This window comes from Papaver somniferum, chromosome 10, assembly GCF_003573695.1.
Source record: "Papaver somniferum cultivar HN1 chromosome 10, ASM357369v1, whole genome shotgun sequence".
Classification (NCBI taxonomy): domain Eukaryota; kingdom Viridiplantae; phylum Streptophyta; class Magnoliopsida; order Ranunculales; family Papaveraceae; genus Papaver; species Papaver somniferum.
Genome location: NC_039367.1, coordinates 151,256,000 through 151,261,737, shown reverse-complemented (window position 1 = coordinate 151,261,737; position 5,738 = coordinate 151,256,000). Strand labels below are relative to the sequence as shown.

At 37.0% G+C, this 5,738-nt stretch overlaps 1 long non-coding RNA gene across 1 annotated transcript; it reads left to right on the top strand.

The window, feature by feature from the left end:
* Window positions 1–2,396: 2,396 nt before the first annotated feature.
* Window positions 2,397–4,926, top strand: LOC113315202. The gene is made up of 3 exons (XR_003342842.1): window positions 2,397–2,862; window positions 3,237–3,313; window positions 4,352–4,926. It is a non-coding gene; the product is annotated as an uncharacterized LOC113315202 (long non-coding RNA).
* The last annotated feature ends 812 nt before the right edge of the window (window positions 4,927–5,738 follow it).

Genomic DNA, 5,738 nt, shown 5'->3' with positions numbered 1-5,738 from the left:
CTATAAACAGATCATCTCTGTCAACTGGGAAAATTAATCCCTGATACTTTGTATCCTAGTTCATTCTAGGGTCGCCTCTATTGACCTTTTAAGTCTACGACTAAAATACTTCTCTTGGGGATTCGTGAATCCAGGTCCGACTATCTGTTCCTTGATATTTAGTGTATCCTGATTTTGTTTTTTTTTGTTATCGAGGTTTTTGTAATCTCTTTCTGGCAAGATAGATAGTAATCATAAAGTTCTCTTCGTTTCAGATTTTGTGATTCCTCAAGATAGACATCTAAAGACCGATCTTAGTTGATCTTTCAATGATTGTTCTTCAGACGTGGTTAAGAATCTAGGTTGCTCTTCAGGATTCGGAAGTTTCGGATTTGTGAGGTTTGCTAGCTTTTCAATGCAAACAGATTTTCATACCTTGAATTTTGATCTAAACAAAAATCAATAGGCTTATATGTTAGAGGAAGATTGGTATCAAAAGTCTTCACTTCAGCTGAAGCAAATCTTAGGATATAAAAGACGTCAGCTAAGGGAATCAAGTGCGTAGAACCTTGTTAGGTTCAAGAGACGTAAGGAGCGCGAGTTTAACTGAACCGCTTGGAGGGTGGATTCGATCTCAACTACATTCTACTACGAAGTCCGATAATAGGCTAGTGTCTGTAGCGGATTAATATAGTGTGGTGTTTAATCTGGACGAGGTCCCGGGTTTTTTCTACTATTACAGTTTCCTCGTTAACAAAACTAGTGTATGTGTGCATTTTACTTTTCCGCATCTTTTAACTGTTATAAGTACTGCATACGTTCATACTCCTATCAAAACTAAAAGTTGGGTGTATTTGGTATACCCTATGTCTTCAAAATAACTTCTTTGTTTTCTCTCTTTTTAAGCATCATTAGAAATTCTTATTAGTGCATTGTTGGACGAGACGACTTCATTGTATCCTGGCGGCAATATTCATTTACTATATTGTACTCCCAAATTCTATTCAGAATGGTCAAATATTTGTCAAAAAGTATCTTAATTGAGTCTTGAAATCAAAAGTACAAAATTTCTTTTTCGAAGTAGAAACCACAATTTTCTGGTAGTGTTTTTCATCCTCCTGTTTGGACCAAATTTTGCAACATGTTAAGTCTCTACGAAGCCTCATGCTTTGCATTCGAATGCGAAGATATTTTTGACAAAGCTCAATAGTTCAATGTTAAGCCTCTAATTGTGAGTTTATATACATGACGGATCCACACTCCATGGTCAGCAAACATATAAAGCATCCATTGGAACTTCCTTTGCAATGTAGAAGCACCAAGTTGTAAGAACAGTTGGTTCTTAGCCATTCATATATGCTAACACCCCAGTACCGCAAAAGAATTGGATCCTTTGTGATTTGAATTTACCAAGTTAGATTTTAACATGGTTCAACCAACAGACTAACATGAACTCATGCATGTATCTAGGGCATTTTATTCTTTAAGAGCGTCCACAGTGGTGCGAGTATAACCAAAGACCAAAGACTAAAAAAAAAGATCAAATTTGGGTTTAGTCCGTCGTGTGGCGTAGCGGTTGCAGATTAAATTTGGTCGCACGTTGATAAAGATTACGCCTGGGATCAGGCGTTGGTAAAGATAACGCCCGACGTGGGGCGTTGGTAAAGTATACGCTTCAAAAAACAAAAACAAAAATAATAATAATGGGACGGAGGTATAAAGCCCGTCCCATGCAAGTTTCAAAAAGTTTTAAAGTGTTAAAGTTTGAAAATGGAGTGGGGCGTTAAGTATATGAACGCTCCATTTCGCGTGTTAAGTTTATGGACGCCCCATCGGGCGTTATCTTTACCAACGCCCCATTCAGGCGAAGTTTATATGCACGCCTGTTCGTTGGACGTTAACTATACCAACGCGCGATGAATGGTGGAGATTATATCAACGCCCGATATGTAGCGGAGATTATATTAACGTCCGACTATATTTGGATTTGGTCTTGATCGCCCACCAAATTTGGTCTGAATTTTACTCTTTGATCAAATTTTGATCGATGGTCCGTCCCACTACGCCAGCCCACTCGAGTAAAAATTTGGGTTTACTCGTCCATTGCAATTGCTCTAAGTGGCATTAAAATTCTTAACACGACATTATGGTAACTTGATGAATCACCAAAGTTCTTGTAGAAGATATATGGTGGCATTTGTAGGGCTGTTTCACCCTGCACTATGGATTGTATTCAATACTTTACTGTATTAATAGACGTATTTGATAGATGGTTTCTTGTTTATATTAACACGTATTATTATTGTGTTTGCCGAACTGTTTAAACTGTTTGTGCAAGATGTCTGTCTATATTTGGATAGTCCATATAGGATGTAAAAGTGGTCTTCTTATGTTGGCTCGGATCGTGTCCATTTCTCCTCCCCATTTCTCCATCAGCATCTTATGTTCTCTTGGTCGATTGAACTCAAACCTTGCCACAAACAACAACAACATCGATGGGGTTTTGGTCTTGAGACGGTAATGAAGATGGAATCAAAACTGTTGGCAGTTGGATTCATGGTATCAATCATATGTTGGCTGATTTGAATTTGTAGTGATGGTGATTGTGATGGGTGCTGGGTTGTTTTGGTTTTGAGCTCGAACTGCTGGTGTAATCACAAGAGAAATGTTGAGATTGAAGAACACAGAGATGGGGTTTTTGTATGTTGCTTGAATTAGTTTTGGGGGTTCTTGACATCAATTAAATATGGGCGAAAATTGATCTGAGTTGTTAACGCCGTTGGAGACTTCAGGGATTGATACAGACGTGAAAGAATATGGGATTTGGGAATGGACTAGTCAGATGGTGTTGGTTGCAATCTGAGAATCACCATTCCATCTTAGGTAGCCATAATCACATAATTATCAGTTGTGTGATATGATTGCCACTGTGAGAAATTAACATGCATGTTAACTGATTGATGAAATTTCTCATAAGAATTTAGTTTGTTCCTCATTGAGGATGAGTTTCAATGAGATTATGTTAGGGATTGGAGCAAAAGGCGATCGAATGGAATTTAAAATTTCTGGTCATTAACTGATTGATAAATTGTCTTTTCATGATTTCTGGCTAAAACCCATGTCTTTAAATGTAAAAAGTTTCAATATTCCAAACAATTTCAGTGAGATTTTGATTATATGACTCTGAACCCATGTCATTAATGGCAATTTCTGCTCTTCAGTTGTCTAGTATTTTCACATTTTGTTATGAATTTTAGGTGTTGTAAGTGAGCGCAATACGAATGGCTCTCTGCTTATTGCAACCAGTGGAGGGCTAAACCAACAAACAACGAGGGTAAGTGAAGCTTTTCCTTATCCTGCATCCAAATCTTTATACTGCGACAGTGAAGAGCTGTTTGGCAAATAAGGCGATTATATTGCTAATGAGACTAATAATGATCAAGACTCTCTTTTGTTGTATGCTTAGTGCAATTACTAGAACACTCAGCATGGGTTTCATTCACTGACTTGTCTCGTTATAGCTAATCTTGTGTGTAATAATGTTATGCAAATAGGCAGTTGACGCTGGACTATTTTTACTTCTATCATCATGATTTTTGTATTACTGTATATATATGCTTGTGAAATATTTAAGTTTGACTTTCCATTACCAGAACATTTGGCCTTGTGTCCAGTGGTGTTTCTCATAACCATGTAGACATCGTTTTCCATTGGTTAGGGACTTGCTATTTAAAGGATCTCTGAAGGGTTGCTGGTATTCAGAGAAAGACAGCCTTATTTTCCATGGTACAGAAAAGGCAGCCTTATTTTGTTAGGATTGTAGTGGGGAAATCTGTGTATTCCACTTTAACTTCCCCGTTAGCCAAAAGTCCTTATTTTACAGGCTACTCTTTGGCTGTGTACGTAGAGTGTGGACTCTGAATTAATCTTATGTTATTTATTTACACTTGGTCCTGCACATGACTGCTGCTTGTTTGACAATGAGTAAACCTAACACGTTGAAAAGCCAAATTACTTATTTTCAGTATCGGCATATATTGCTTCGTTTTGTATATGTAAGGACTAGTCCTTGCTGAAAATCCAAGTTTCTCCTGGAATGTTTTATACATGTAGATTGTTAATTCCAGTATTTTCCTGTAACATGACTACACTTGTTCATCGTCTAATCATGGACTTTGTCTTCAATATTGTCATTATGTGATATGAGGTATGCTTACAGTAGACGATGCAACTGGCAATCCTTATGTAACATAAACCATTGTGTTTTGGGTTAAACATAGTTTTGATGTCATTTCCTTTTTACATTACGTGGATACCCTTTTCATTGTTTCTACAGTTTCTCAACAAGTATTGCTCATTTCTCTTGTTGCAGAGTTGTTTGGTGATCTTAGTGCTTATTCCATCATCGTAAATGACGATTGAAGAAGAAGGTTACGTGAAGAACATCAACAAGAAGAAGGGTAATCATAAGTATTGAAACTGTGGCATTTCCAGAGACGTTGCTTGATCCATGGAATGGTTCTTGAGGCTTGAATGAATAGGTTGGTGCTGATGGTGATGATTGAATTGGGTATAACCCATTTGCTAAAGGATGATAAGCCGCGAAGATGAGGAAGGATTTTGAATGCAAATGCAGATGATATTCACTGCAACAACACTTGCAGCCAGCGGAACATCTGAACTCAGTGAACTGGGAATGCGCAGCTTGGTGTTGATTGAGAATTGGCAGTAGGAAAATCTGACCCCACCTACCCCTACATTACGCATGTCGAAAAAAAATCGTTTGTTTAGTTGAAGGCTGTGGATGGTATTTTTTATATTGGGATAACAAAAAATTGGCCACAAAATTGTCCACTAAAAAAATCCTGTTCCAATATTTATATGCAATACGCTAAACTTGCCAGCTCGCTATGCAATACGCGAAACATGTAGCAATGTAAAGGCCCACATTTTCAGCTTACAAATATATATGGAGTGAACGGAAGAGTTGATCAGTTTCTGTAAATTCATACTTTCATAGTCTAGTCAATTTGATGGTATGGTGCTCTAATTTGGACATGCACCTTCAGTCTGATTGATGGATTAAGTTGTCGTTAGCCACTAATCAAATTGTGTTCATTTTGAATTTTTTATTTTAATTCATTAACTTTTTTTTTTGTTGTTTCAAAATTAGCAAAGAGAAGAATTATTTTTTTATGTCGGTTTCATAGTGTATCCAGAACATAGTTAAGCAGGTGATGTCATGAAAATCTATAGGCCAACCATTCCCATTCCAATATAAACTCTATTTCCATCTTTAACCAGGAAAGGGAAGTCCTGTTGGATTTAATTTTGTTTTCTGTTTTCGATCCAAATTCAAAAAGATATATTTATTCATATAAAAACCCAGAGTACCACAGACGGAATTCATATATAATCATGATCAGCCAAGTACTAAAACACGAACGAGAACAAGAGGAAGACGATCCGAAGATGAACGAGAATGGAACCATGAACGAAAACTTATTAGTGCCGTATCTGCCAGAAGAAATTATCATGGAAATTCATTCAAGGTTACCTCCTAATTCTCTCTTAAAATTCAGGTGTGTATGGAAATCTTGGAGCGTCCTATATAATAACCCTAAACTTATTGACATGATGAAAATAGACTTCAGTCTCATGATTGTATATGACATGAATATGTACTTTATAGATAGTGAATCATTATCATCATCGTCATTAGCTGATGGTATTGAGAAGATTCATTGCCCAGACGTTGA